The sequence below is a fragment of the Lepidochelys olivacea genome (assembly GCF_965140295.1).
Source record: "Lepidochelys olivacea isolate rLepOli2 genome assembly, chromosome: 4".
NCBI lineage: Eukaryota > Metazoa > Chordata > Testudines > Cheloniidae > Lepidochelys > Lepidochelys olivacea.
The window spans coordinates 49,985,628-50,000,436 of NC_140414.1; the positions used below are offsets into that span (position 1 = coordinate 49,985,628).

Below are 14,809 nucleotides of genomic sequence, written 5' to 3' on the forward strand. Positions count from 1 at the left end.
AGGGGCAAGTAACTGAATGTGAAAACTTGTGTGTTCTTTAATGTGCCAGATCTAGGTGGGGGTCAAGGAGGCAGTGTGGAATGGGAGCATAGATCAGGTGTACCTACTGTGGAGCAGACAGAGGACAGAGCTCCCGCTCATTCTGCTGTGAAGCCCAATAGTGCTCTAGCTACTCCTCCATCCCCTCCTTTGGAGCTCTGCAGGAACCCAATGTAGGGAGAAGGAGAAACTGCATTAATCCAGGCTGGAATTTTGAAAAACCACTGAGTTTTGACCTAACTCTGCTTCTATTGAGTTCAATGGGATCAATGGGAGTTAGGTCATTGCTAAGTGCTTTTGAAAATCCTTCTGTAATGTTTAGGTTAAGAAATCATGCTATCAGAAGTTAAGGAATTTCAATAGTAAATACTCAGCCTACATGGTTGCCACCTTGAGCATATGCCCTAAAACATTTTTTTAATAATTTGTCAAAAGCTATAATCCAAACTGGATTTGGCTGTACCTACAGTTCTCACAGCATATGGATTTATACTGCATCGCTGTAGGGCCTGTATTTGTGACCATTTTGTGTAAAATAGCATTAAATTTGGATCAAATGCAATAGCCCTTGTAAAAAGGGACAGTTGAGAAGTACCGTTGGCACAGAGGCAGCTTCACTACAGTAAACATTAGCTGTTTTCTGTCTATTTTCTTTCTACAATCACAGCCACTTCTGTCCCCCTTCCATGTATTCTGAAAAAAAGTTGGAGGCAAGATAGCCTGATTTTGTTTATGTAACTGCAGGACATAAGAGGAGCTTTCACATTCAAAGAGACTCATACCTAGGACTAAGCTAATAGTTGAGTTCTAAATCCAAATGCCCCCACTGCCCAATACTTAGCATTCAGGGGTGGTCGAGCTTGTAACTGAGCGACCTCGCCATGGTGCAGCAAGAATTCAGGGATTTATTGTATGCTATTGGCATTCATCAAGTCCTTTTTGGTGCTCTATATCTCAAAGTGCTTTACGGAGCAATTAACTACATATTGTACCTACAGCACAGTTCCACTGAGGCCATTTAGAGCAGTTTTCATGCCCTTACCAGAACCTAACCCTTAATTCTCACATGATTAAAGAATAGTTAGGAATTCTGAAATCCAAAGCTAAACGCAGAACAAGGGAACACCATGCCCTCTTTTTTTAATATACATTTGTTTTATATATTTAACTATATAGACATTAAAATACGCTTTCAAAGGTGCCTATCCAAAGCTTTACCTGCAACTGGCACATTATATATAATTGGCCAATTTTAAAAGCAATGGCTTCCTTTCTTTTGTTGCCATAGTTTGTGAGTGCAAATCATTGTGGACACAATTTTGTATCCATGACTATTTATAGGTACACTTTAGTCCCTTAGCTTTCTAAAGCTTGGGGAGAGGGTTGGACTTCAGAGTCCAAGCTCCAGCTGAAGATGGAACATCTACACAGCTATTTTTAGCAGTCTAGCATCAGCCCCACAGCCCAGGGCTCCGAAACTCACCCTGTTGGGCTCTGAAACTTGCTGCAATGGGGGACAGAGGATGCGGATGGGTATGAAGTATAGCTATATCCCCAGGTGCAGTCCTATACATCTAAATGACCTAAAATGTACACAGAAATAACTACGCCCACACAATTTAAGAAACAAAGGTCTAATTAAGGCCAGGCTATAAATCAGGTCCTAAATACTGGGGCTGTCAATTAATCACAGTTAACTCAAGTGATTAATGCAAAACAAATTAATTAGATCAAATAAAATAATTGTGATTAGTTGCAGTTTTAGTTGCTCTGTCAAACAATAATAGAATACAAATTCACATTGATTATAAATATTTTTGGATGTTTTTCTACAGTTTTCAGTTGACCTCAGACAAGTACTACAATGCAACCTCTTTATCGTGAAAGTGCAACTGACAAATGTAGAATTATTTTTAACATAACTGCACTCAGAAACAAAACAATGTATAACTATAGAGACTACAAGTCCATTCACTCCAACTTCTTGTTCAGCCAGTCACTTTTGACAAGCAAGTTTGTTAGCATTTACAGGAGATAATGCTGCCTGTTTATTTAAAATGTCACCTGAAAGTGAGAACAGGCATTCATATGACAGTGTTATAGCCAGCATTGCAAAGTATTTACATACTAGATATGCTAAACATTCATTCATACATAAATATTTATACCCATTCATGCTTTGACTTGTAGGCTCTAACGTTTTACGTTTTTTTTTTAACATAACTGCACTCAAAAACAAAACATTCTACATTTGTCAGCTGCACTTTCACGATAAAGAAATTGTGAGTACACGATAAAGTACTTGCGTAAGGTCAATTGAAAAATACTATTTCTTTTATTTTTTTTACAGTGCAAATATTTGTAATAAAAATTATATAACGTGAGCTCTGTACACTTGTATTCTGTGTTGTAACTGAAAACAATATATCTGAGAATATAGAAAAATATCCAAAAATATTAATAAATGTAAAGTGGTATTCTATTAACAGTGCAATTAAAACTGCAATTAATGACAACTATTTTTTTAAATCTCACGATTGATTGTGATTTTTTTAATCATTTGACAGTCCCACTAAATAAATGTACATTTCTGTTGCACTTAGTCTGAACTAACGGAAGAAGAAAGAAAGAGCGGAAGAAAAAAAGACACATCAATTCTGAGCAAGAACAAATTTTTTAACTAGATTATTTTTTAACTGGATAATTTGTCATGGGACAGCAGCAGCTGAAATGACTACTACTGAAACCCAACCCAATGCTTTTTCAGGGTCTCTTGTCAGCCATTTGTCTGTCTGCCTGTGGGAGATGTACAGAGTTTTCTGTCCTTGGCCCCCCTTTTCTTCTTCCTTTACACCCATCCCATCTTAGTTTCTCGTGTCATTTCTGTGTTGAAAATTCACATTTATACTTCTCCACACCTGCCTGTCCTTCCCTAATTGTGTGACATACCATCTTGGATCGCCCACCCACAGCTTGACGTCAACATACCTAAAACTCAGCTAGTTATTTTTCCTCCTAAACTCTCCCCTTTTCCTCATTTTCTCTATGGCTGTTGACAGTAATACCCTTCTCCTGCTATCTAGAACTCATAATCTTGGTATCTCTTTTAACTATTCCCCTCCTTCTCCTCACTCATCTACGTAGTCTGTATATTTTGTCACTTCTTTCAAAAATATAACCCTTTTTCTCCATCTCAACAGCTAAACCAGTCATCCATGCCTTGTCATCTCCAGCCCTGACCACTGTAATCTCCGTCTCTCTGAAGTCACATCATTACCCTCTCATCAATTCAAAATGCTGCAACCAAAATTCTCTTCCTTGGACATAAATTACATCATGTCATTCCTTTCTCTGGATCGTTCAACTGGCTTCTTCTTGCCCACCAACTCTAGTTTAAACATCTCATCCTCCTCTTCAATTCATATTCCACACATATTGTCTCCTATACCATTCCCACCTTGTCACTTCTTTCCAGTGATGTCTGCCTCTGCACCACTTTGTTTTTCTCTCCCACTCCTGTCTTCATGCCTCCTTTTGTGCTGGCCCTGTGCACGGAACAACCACACTATCCCAGTCCTCAAAGTTCTATTCTTTCAATTCCTTCCCAAAGACTCACTATTTCTGAAAATCCCACAAGTATACACAAATAAAAAACAATAAATTAAGGGATTAAAAAATATCTGAAGTAACTCCTTTCTTTGGATTGCCCTGTGCAACTTGTCTTTCTGTGACTGTCTGTAAGCTAGACTGCAAACCCTTCAGGGTAGGTACTGTCTTGCTATCTGTGCTTTGTACAGAGCGCCAAGTATATTGTCATTACTTGACAAATGATAACTCTGTCTCCACAGAATCCTCTTCCCACTCTCTAGCTGACCAGTGACAAGAGCATAACAGCAGGACTTCTGCCCATCAGCTAATCAACATAACCCAGAAAACCAACCCAAGTATCCTGAAAAAACTTCATTGCACTCTCCGCCTGCTGCTTGAAACAAGAGACAGATACAGGAAGGGAGGACTTCTAAGAAACACTGCCAATATAAAATCCTCATTCCCTCTTCTCCCCATCTTAATTACTTGGGGGGAAATGTGATAGCCTGTTCTCTCCTATACCCTATTCTGGACATGGGTTCCACTCTCCTGGGGTGGAGGATTATATATATACACCATCATAGCTCTTTGCTCAGAAATCTGCTTAATGTGTGTATATCATGCCATTTCAACAGCTTTCCTGTTATCAGTGCACATCTCATTCTGCCTGGAGCAGGTACAATGAGCAGCCAATCAGATACACAGGTGGAAGCTCATGAGGGCCAAAATTAGGACAGTGAAGAGCCAAATGAGACTCATAAGTCACAGGTTGACGGTCACTGCTCAACTGGGCACACTATCACCAATTACTTACTATAGATACATTATATTTTCAGAAGTAATGTGATACTTACATATTAGTCCTCCAACAATCTTCATACAGGATAGAAGTTCTGTAATTCTTAGTCTCTAGCGCTACTTTATCTCCCTGTTTTTGGAACAGTGTATAATACTGAAGTTTCTTCCCAATTTGCAAGGTGATTAATCTTCAAGGGATGTCAGGTTTTGGGTTGGGCACAGGGAAGCTAAATAGCCCAGTTATCTATTAGACCCTGAAAGAACACTAATATTTTAACATTTCAGTCTCAGTTACAGGGAACAGTGGCATCCAAAAGTCTCTCCTATAAACCCATTCCCACTCAATTTCATTTGGTAACTTTTCCTCTTCACCCATTAAATCAGGTCATTCTGGCTTCCCAATGCCACTGCCCATGACTAATAATAATCACTATCATATTTTGCTAGAAGTTCAGAAACTTCTACCCAAAGAGGAATAAGTGGCTTCCTTTATTGTTCAAGTAGCACTTTTAATATGCCAAGACTTTGGGGATTCCGATACATCGACACATCAAACTCACCTTAATAGGGGTAGGGCTCTGAGAAAGCAAAGCTCCAGTTACCTTCCCCCTAGATTTGTGACTGTGAAAGTGCAAAGGTGGCAGCCCAGACAGATGTAGAAGGAAAGGGATAGCCCAGCTGTGAAAAGGAACAGAAAGAGGTATTGTTAATGTATTCATTTGGTTTTTTTAAACAAAGTATTATTTGGTATGAAGACAGATTGCATGCTCGCTCTCTGAATCAATGACCAGTATTCAATCACTGGACTGTGCTAGCTTGTTTTCAGACATATAACTAAGAAAACATTTTGTGAAGCCAAAAATACAGTAAAGTTGACAGAACCCCAACAGTGTGTGTGGTCCCCACAATGAGAGAACTCTTCATCTCAGGAGCTAGTATATCAGTTTGATGTTTAGCTAAGATGTATACAGTTCCAGCAGGTGTAATAAATGTCAAGTAGACAAGCATAAGTAGTGCTGCCCTCTTGCTGTCTTTCCTGCCTGGCTAGAATTCTACTTATAAAATACATCAACAGTTTTTCTGAGCAGAGGAATTTCTCACTCGGTCTGTCAGTCCAATCCACAAAGGTTCTCCCTAACACCATGCAAACACACATACAAATGTTGACCTCCAGGGCAGGAAATCTTCTGAAATCAATGACAGACCTGTTTAATTATTATGATTGTTATTTATTTGCACAGCACTGCAGTGTGCAAATTGTTTCACAGGTATTTATAAAGACACAGTCCCTGCCCCCAAAGACTTGACAGTCTACAGAGGCATCCAAAGAGAACCCCTGACTGGTCTGTAGTAAAGGGCCTTGTGTTTGCTCTGTAAAGGATATCTGTGAGAGAGCTCCTGCACCCTTAATGTTTACAGAATAAAAGAATAATCATTAGATCCTTGCTTGCTAAGTCTCATTTTGCTTATTCTATGATGAAAATTCAGTATACATTTAACCTGCATTTATTTCATTTTCCAGTAAACAAGGAATTGATGTACTGGCTCAGAAAACCTTGAACTTGGAGGAAAGATCATGTGTTATTTCAAACTAAATGAAGCGTGAAAAGTTTAGTTTGGTGGTGATCTCTCAATAGAATCTTATATGGTTGAATTTTCCATAAAGTAATAAACAGTCACTGAAATGGGTTTGTATTCAGACACACTTGGCTCAGCAAGTTGTGGTTTAGCCCCATAGGTAAGCTCAGGTTTGACGTGGGTTAATATAAAATACTCCTTGACGACTTATTGCGGTAGCTGAAATCTTATGCTTGGTGAACCAGTAAGAGGGTTCAGATCCAATTCTTCCACAATTCCTGAAACTGGAACAGGCCTGGTCAGTCAGTGCCCTACTTCATCAATCCTGTGAGGCTGATCGGTCTGAGTTTCACTAAGAAAACAGAATCAGGGAGTCCTGAGACACACAAATGTAACATAAATTAAAAAAAAATACATTCACGTTTCCAACTGTCCACACATTCTGAAGCAAGTTGCACCTATGTTATATTACTCAGCATGTGGTTTCAATTGTAACAACAATGCACATTTGTTCGACTACATGCTGGCTGCTAACTACACTATTAGCTGTGTTTAAATATGGCCATGGCCTATGACTGACTCCCTTTCAGGGGTCAAGTGTCTGGCATGCGCTTGCTATGTTATGGTCAATATAATCTTATAGATTACCCAAGCACAGATCTAGACTCTTTGATGTCATGAAGGCTTATGTATACACAGTATATATACTCTGTGTATATACTGTTAGGGAGGGAGAAGGGGAAAGGAAAGAGAAAGCTCGATGTCCCAATAGGCCTTTCCAGCATTTGTCGTTCCCTTCTCATTTGGATTTACTTGAAACTGTCTTTCCCATAAAGAATTAAATAACATTCCCCACCACTCACCAAAATGAGCTGATCACCTCTTAACTGGTGTTCACAAGGAGACTTTTCTTCTTTTATACCACTGACATGTTGCCTTTCTCTGCAGGAAAGCTGACGACTAATGTTACACCATGGAATTTCACAGCAATATTTGATAGTACTTAGTCTCTATGAAAACATTTATGTTCATGGCTTTCAGTGTTCCAGACTCATGGATTTATGACATGGCCTATTTTTTTTTTTTTTTTTTGCTTTTAGTTCCTGCACAAGTGGAGAGATAAAAGTGTAAAAAGAATTAAACATCCTTTGATAAAGCATACCCTATTTTACAACTGCCATGGATTAGTTAACAATAAAAAGGGGCTGTATCCATCAGTCTACTGGAAAAAGAAATTGATCCCTGCCATACATCTTGGATGTGCTTTATTCTTCTTTTGAGCCATTTTGTTTTTTAATTGTTAATATATTAGTGCTGCCTGTCACTTCCCAATATTAGAGCCTGTTCTCAGTGGTTTATAACTTTGTGAAAATTAACTATTTGGGCTGAAATTTTACATTCCTGATTCAGAGTGGCTTTTTAAATTTCAAACCAAATGGCTCAGCCACTTCCAGGTACAATATATTGTTTTGCCCAAAAGTCTCTGAAATGCTGTAGCACCCCCAAAGCTCATTTGCACATGCTCAGTAAAGACTTTTTAGAGTTCACCAGCTAAAATAATACATGATTATGTAATAAAAGGCTTCATTCATATTGCATACACACAAGGAGGCCAAAATTACATTTCAGAGGCAACCTTCATTCTGACATTTCCAACTTTTGAGTGCTTGACTTCACAACCTTAATAATGTTCTTTTAATGTACCTTTCTATGTATAATTAAACAAATAGAGAAGACTAGCAGTTCGGGACACATTTGTTTCTTTTGCTTCTGGAAACAACCTTTAAATACATTTCTCCAATCCATGTGACAAAAAAACCTGAGCTTGGAAAAAGCTACCAGCAAGATCAGAATTTTAATGAGGCCATTAAAAGCTGCAAGAAAAAAAAACAAAAACAAAAAGCTATTTAAAGATTTTACATCCATCTCCACCATAAAATATGCCATCCTGTTCCTCCTACCCTCCAGGCTATGGGGCATCTACAGGCTGCCACATGGAGCCATGTCTTGCAACCACACCCGAGACTTTCATGGTGCGACTTCGGTCACAGAAAAAGATGGTCCTAAGCATAATGAATAAGGACTCTGTTTTGTGTTAAAATATAGATCAAAGCTTTCCAGTGAAAGTCCCTGTCATAAATATAAAGGGAAGGGTAAACCCCTTTGAAATCCCTCCTGGCCAGGGGAAAGCTCCTCTCACCTGTAAAGGGTTAAGAAGCTAAAGGTAACCTCGCTGGCACCTGACCAAAATGACCAATGAGGAGACAAGATACTTTCAAAAGCTGGGAGGAGGGAGAGAAACAAAGGGTCTGTGTCTGTCTGTAGTCCTCTTGGCCAGGGACAGAACAGGAATGGAGTCTTAGAACTTTTAGTAAGTAATCTAGCTAGGTATGTGTTAGATTATGATTTCTTTAAATGGCTGAGAAAAGAATTGTGCTGAATAGAATAACTATTTCTGTCTGTGTATCTTTTTTGTAACTTAAGGTTTTGCCTAGAGGGGTTCTCTATGTTTTTGAATCTAATTACCCTGTAAGGTATCTACCATCCTGATTTTACAGGGGGGATTTCTTTATTTCTATTTACTTCTATTTTTTATTAAAAGTCTTCTTGTAAAACACTGAATGCTTTTTCATTGTTCTTAAGATCCAAGGGTCTGGGTCTGTAGTCACCTAGGCAAATTGGTGAGGCTTTTTACCAAACCTTGTCCAGGAAGTGGGGTGCAAGGTTTTGGGAAGTATTTTGGGGGGAAGGACGCGTCCAAACAGCTCTTCCCCAGTAACCAGTATTAGTTTGGTGGTGGTAGCGGCCAGTCCAAGGATAACGGGGGTAATATTTTGTACCTTGGGGAAGTTTTGACCTAAGCTGGTAAAGATAAGCTTAGGAGGGTTTTCATGCAGGTCCCCACATCTGTACCCTAGAGTTCAGAGTGGGGGAGGAACCGTGACAGTCCCCCCAAAAAAGGATAGGTTTAAAGGTTTATCTACCCCCCAAAGAATGTTCTCTCCACAGCAAAGTCAAGTGTTTTCTATAGACATCAGTGTATAGAACCGTCAACAAAATGTGAGCTCTTCGTATGCTAGAATATCAGTCCACAGCTGAAAGAGTGTAAACCTGAATTATGATGGGACCCAGAGAGCATCCCCACAAACACACTGGGTGAAGAAAGTAGGATTTGTTTAGTATTAGGTTTCCTCAGAGTTTCCCCTAGGTATACTCAGTTTACATTTTCTAATTCAGTTTGTCCCCTTTCGAAGTCTTTGAGAGTTTGCAGGTCTTCTTGCAAAAATAAAAAAAATTAAGACAGTGTGGAAAAGGACAACGACCAAATCACATTATCACTATAACTTGGTAGACATGTTTTATTACATATCACCAATAAATTGAATAAGACGGATCCTTTAGTACAGGAATGCGGTGGTTGTCATCACTATCTTCCTTCAGAGCTCACTGGGCACTCATTGCTTACATACTGAATGTAGGGGCTAGGAGCTAATATTTTACAGCCAGAGTTACTAGCTATAGGTGAGTAGCTGATAGGAACAGAAGTGGCATGTGGTAGACTCCTTTACTGTTTTTGGAAGTTGAAAAGTAGCCATTCACTGACAGATCTTGGTGCATCTAGAAATAGGGTCATTTATTGAAGCAGAGAGCATTTGACATAGCCCAGAGTTCCCATCATACTCTCTAACTATCTGGTTTCTGATATACCATGCCCCTCATCGTAGTATCAGAGCTTCCATGGAAGCGAATTACTCAGCAGTTTTGAAAATCAAGCCATTATTTAAGTGGCCAAATAAATACTGTGACAAAGTTCCTGCTCTACCTTGTTGGGTCTTGCGCTTATTGGCGGATCTGCTCGTCTTGGAGCTTCACGGCAGCCCTCAGCCTGGCCGTTTTTCTAAATTCACAGTCCAGGTTGACTCCTCCTGTGTCTGATCAGGAGTTGGGAGGATTTGGGGGGAATCTGGGCCCACCCTCTACTCCGGGTTCCAGCCCAGGGCCCTGTGGAATGCAGCTGTCTAGAGTGCCTCCTAGAACAGCTGTGCAACAGCTACAGCTCCCTGGGCTACTTCCCCATGGCCTCCTCCCAACACCTTCTTTATCCTCACCATAGGACCCTACTCCTGGTGTCTGATAATGCTTGTACACCTCAGTCCTCCAATAGTCCGTGTTCTCACGCTCAGCTCCTAGTGCCTCTTGCTCCCAGCTCGTCACATGCACACACCAAACTGAAGTGAGCTCCTTTTTAAAACTAGGTGCCCTGATTAGCCTGCCTTAATTGATTCTAGCAGCTTCTTGATTGGCTGCAGGTGTTCTAATCAGCCTGTCTTAATTGTCTCCCAAAGGTTCCTGATTGTTCTGGAACATTCCCTGTTACCTTACCCAGGGAAAAGGGACCTACTTAGCCTGGGGCTAATATATCTGCCTTCTGTTACTCTCCTATAGCCATCTGGCCCAACCCTGTCACAATACTTAGAAACCTAATTCTATTTTGGAATATCCTGGCATAGATGTCTAAATAGAAAAAAAGATAGAAGGAAATGGGATCAACAGTGGACATGCTAAAGTCACCTTTGGGGGAAAACTGTTAGTGACATTTAAAAATGGGGACAGATGGATAAGGATAATTGTCAAAGCAAGCAAGGTAAGCTAGGGCATATCTCAGAAAGGAATAATTGCTTGCTGATCTAAGAGGTGAGGATCATAGGTAGTCACTCAGCCAATTGACCTAGTGCTAGCTGATTGAAAGGTAGTCAAGTGGAGTCAGCAGGAGCTAGGAATATATGGAAGCAGCACACACAGGGCCTGGGAGATAAAGGGAGGAGGCCTCACATCACAGAAGCAGCTTCCACAGCCAACACTCCATGTGGTGTTGATGGACTCTTGGGGCAGAGAAAGAGAGAGGCCCCCACAACAAATGGGGTGGGGGTGAAGGGGGAAGGAAGGAAGGAAACTGGAAGAAAAAGTGTGTGGGTGTGAAACTGGAAGATATTGTATCTGAGAATAAAAACACCTCTACTTTCACTTAATGAAAATCACTCCACAATAAAGTTGTTGGGGTGGGGGCAAATTAATTTTGCATGTGTGCAGCACAAGCATGTGCAGGACACATTGCATTAAATAAAAAATTACACACAAAAGATTTGCTAAAAGCCTCAGGCCATGTGTTGACAGCTACAATACAAAGTTACACATTATGGGCCAAATTCAGCTATCAGTTATACCCACATAGACACATGCAAACATAGTTGGGCTATCAGATGCCAGACTTTGGCCCATAAAGCATATAGATATAAAGTATATTTCCCTACTGCCTAAAGCAGGACAAATGGGAAGTGGAGGCTTACATTCTCTCAGCTCTTCCACTTAACAGACCAGGCATTTGTGAAAAGCAAATATTTTGATTTATCCACTTGCTTATTGTTCTAGTCTGTGGGTATTTCTTTTCCCATGCACAGTGCCAATGAAGAAATAAATGTGTTAACCCCTTTATTGTAAAAGCTCACTTGGAGCTAGACTGGTGGTGTCCTATTTCTTCAGCCAGCACCACCTAGCAGAGAGTGTTGGCAACCTCCCCACCCAGAAATGGAGGTGTGAGACTTTCAGATGAACCTCCCTTGCAATCCAGTTTCTGGGAGATTCTGTGATGGGTCCATTCCCCTTCTTCAGCCCCAACAAAAAAAAATTAGAAGTCAGCACTTATGGTCAGCCATGTGCGGCCAAGGCAGTCATGAAACAAAAAGCCTGACCACACATACTTGCTTCACTCAGTAGCAGAGAATTTTATCAGACCCATACTACGCAGCCTATCAGTATGATAGCTGAGGGTCCATCTCAGGATGGGATTTAGTCAATAAATTATCTGTTAGTTTTAGTTATTCTGCATGTCAGGTCATAGTTCTGCATTTCATTGTCCAGGTGGTTACAGATGTTTGCATATTTTTGTCCTTGTCTTTTCACCTCCTCAGCTTTGATTTAAGAGTTGTTATTCTCGGCAAATAGAAAGTGTGAGAAAATCAAATCCATCTGTTTCTGCCAAAAAAAGGGAAATAGAAGAATGGAATCAACAGAAAAATTCACTTGCTAAAAACCACTTACGCACACCACAGAAGACTCTGCCAACAAAACCCGTGTTCAGACACGATGATCAAAGTAAACAAACTGCCTTCCTGGTAACAAATCCACATCACCTGTCAGTCTTGCCAGATGGTCAGTTGCCTTTGGTCAATTGCCACTTAACCAATTTGAGAAATATTTGACATCTACCCATCATAAGCTTTCAATTTCTGTATAGCACTCACAGATCAGTTCAGTGGTAGAAAAATACCAGCAGTGAACCAGAGGTAATAATTTTACTCTATAGATTCAAACCAAATTTTTTAATTTTATGGGGGGGGGGAGTAATTTTCAGGCATCCTACCCATCACCATTTAAGTTTTTAACCATAAAGAAAGGATTCTGTGCTATTTACATACACACATAAAGGGAGGCAGCATTGCACAGTGGATAGGGTATGGGACCAGGACTCAGGAGGCCTGGGTTCTATTCCCAGCTCTACCACTGACCTGAAGAGTGACTTTGGCCAAATGTCTTTGCGGCTCCGTGCCTCAGTTCCCCCATCTGTAAAAAGGGGATAAAAATGCTGACTTCCTTTGTAAAGCACACTCAGCTCTTCTGATGTATAGCCCTAGATAAGAGCTAGGTATTATTAAATCTGATAATATACAATATATTTACATTAATAATTCCTAATCATAATGCCCACGTTCATCAGATCCAATTAATGAAATAAATTTCCCTTTGGATTTTTTATCATATTAGTTACCTTTTGATATATACCTTCTTAAGTGGGTGTAGAGTACATTAGGTCTTTGATTCATAATCTCACTGAAGGTGCAGCATTTCTCATCCAATTTAATGCACTATACTTCTTTTGCAATTAATTAAGCACAAACCCAGTCACTTTTATTGCCATTGCTATTGAATTTCAGACACGTTTTAAATGACATTGCCAGGATAAAAAACTGTGGACCAGGTTCACTCTGGCTGCTTTGTGCCACTCTGCCAACAAAAAGCAACCTAAATGGCCACTTTAACTGGGTTTGTGGCTTATTTGCTCACCACAGCAGTGCAAAGCAGGCATTGTACTGGTGAATTTGGTTCTGTATTTTCTTTTCAAAAAAACAAATGTCCCTATCTATGATATTAACAAATGTTTGCTCATTAAAACTAAAATAATTTTGAAAATCTGATTTACTGTTCAACATTACCACTGTTTGCTTACTAATTAGAAGCTCAGCTCGGTGTACTGGAGTACAAGTGACAGAGTAAGGAATTTATTTCTTCTAGTTCTGGCTCTACCAATAACTCACTGAGTGGCCTTGTGTAAGTTGCACAGCCTTTCTGTGCCTCTGTTTCCCCATAAATAAAATAATAATTACAACAACAACCACCTACTTATTGGAGAGTTGTGAGAAATTGTTTTCCCCAGGTTAAATCCCTATTATTATTATTTTGCATTTCACTCAACTTGGATAAAGACAATAGTCACTCTGGCTTGCATTTAGTCAGATTCTAGCCAATTTTACTTTCATGTTTTCATGCACTGGCACAATACTGTAGTATTTGAGCTGGCAATGCTGAATGGGCACTTTCATTTAAAAAAAAATCTGCTACAATTTTTAAAAGGCCATGGAAACATTCTGTTTCTCATAGGTTTTACAAAATCTTGTTTTTACAAAATCCAATTCCTGGGCAAGCTTGATCTGGTAATGTTCCTTTATGACCAGTTCCCACCCTGCTCTTTCCTTACCAACTCTGAATGTTGGGTGTGGGGAGGTACAACCTGCTTCTCCTTTTGCACTGCAACCCATGGTAGGTATTAGGTAACCTACGAGTGGGAGTAAGGTAGGGTCCTTAAACCCCTTTATTCCCTTAAGCAGGCAGTGAAGATCTAGTGGTAGAGGCTCTCAATTGGTATTCTAAACTAGTACTAACCTGGTACTTTGTTATTCAAGATTCTGGAACATAAAATAAGAAACAAGGCAACCTACATTTTGAAGTGAAAGGTTTTGCTTTAAAAATTTTCAGTTTCACCCAACATCCAGCAGATATCTGTATGATGATGCAAGAGCCCAGAGTCTTTTAGAGGGTAATGAGACACACATTCCAGTAGTCAGCACTGGCCTTTCCCACACGTTGAAAAAAATCCCTTTCCCATCACACTTTAAATTAGACTGGGCACCCAGGCACCTTCTGCTTTCACAGTGGATCAGAATCTCACCTTCTCCCCACCTCTTTCCACATCCATCTAACAAATCAGAATCATGGAACCATAGTTCGTTCATAGTCTTCTGATTGACTGGTTCTCTCTTTAGATGAAAACTGGAGAAGATGTTTTTCACCTATTTGCTGCAAAAACAAAAAAAAGTATTCCCTCTCTGATCATAACTATTTGGTTTTTTTAACCTGAAAACCAACTGAAAGAACTTTTTAGGTAATTAGAGAGTATCCCTGTCCCAAAAGGAAGTGTTGGAAATAAATCCTGTAAATGCAAAAACACTCTTCAGTTGTATAAAATTTGTCAATGGCAGTAAAAAATGTATTTAGTTCAGTCTAGTACTTCAGAGAAAACACTATTTAAATTATGACTCATGACTAAGGATTCACGTCATCAGATATACGTGGAACATTTCTAACAGCCCAATACAGAACCAAGGGTGTTCGAGGCATCAACACCACTGGACCTGTGAGATTTCCAGTGCTGCTGGTGATTTGTAGAAAACACCATGCTATACTGAGAGGC

The 14,809-nt window shown here is 39.8% G+C and overlaps 1 long non-coding RNA gene across 1 annotated transcript; it reads right to left on the reverse strand.

Annotated features, from left to right (window-relative positions):
• Positions 1–11,753: 11,753 nt before the first annotated feature.
• LOC311519098 lies at positions 11,754–14,384 on the reverse strand. The gene is made up of 3 exons (XR_014711203.1): positions 14,288–14,384; positions 12,570–12,624; positions 11,754–12,036 (listed from the first exon to the last, which is right to left on the reverse strand). It is a non-coding gene; the product is annotated as an uncharacterized lncRNA (long non-coding RNA).
• Between the last annotated feature and the right edge of the window lie 425 nt (positions 14,385–14,809).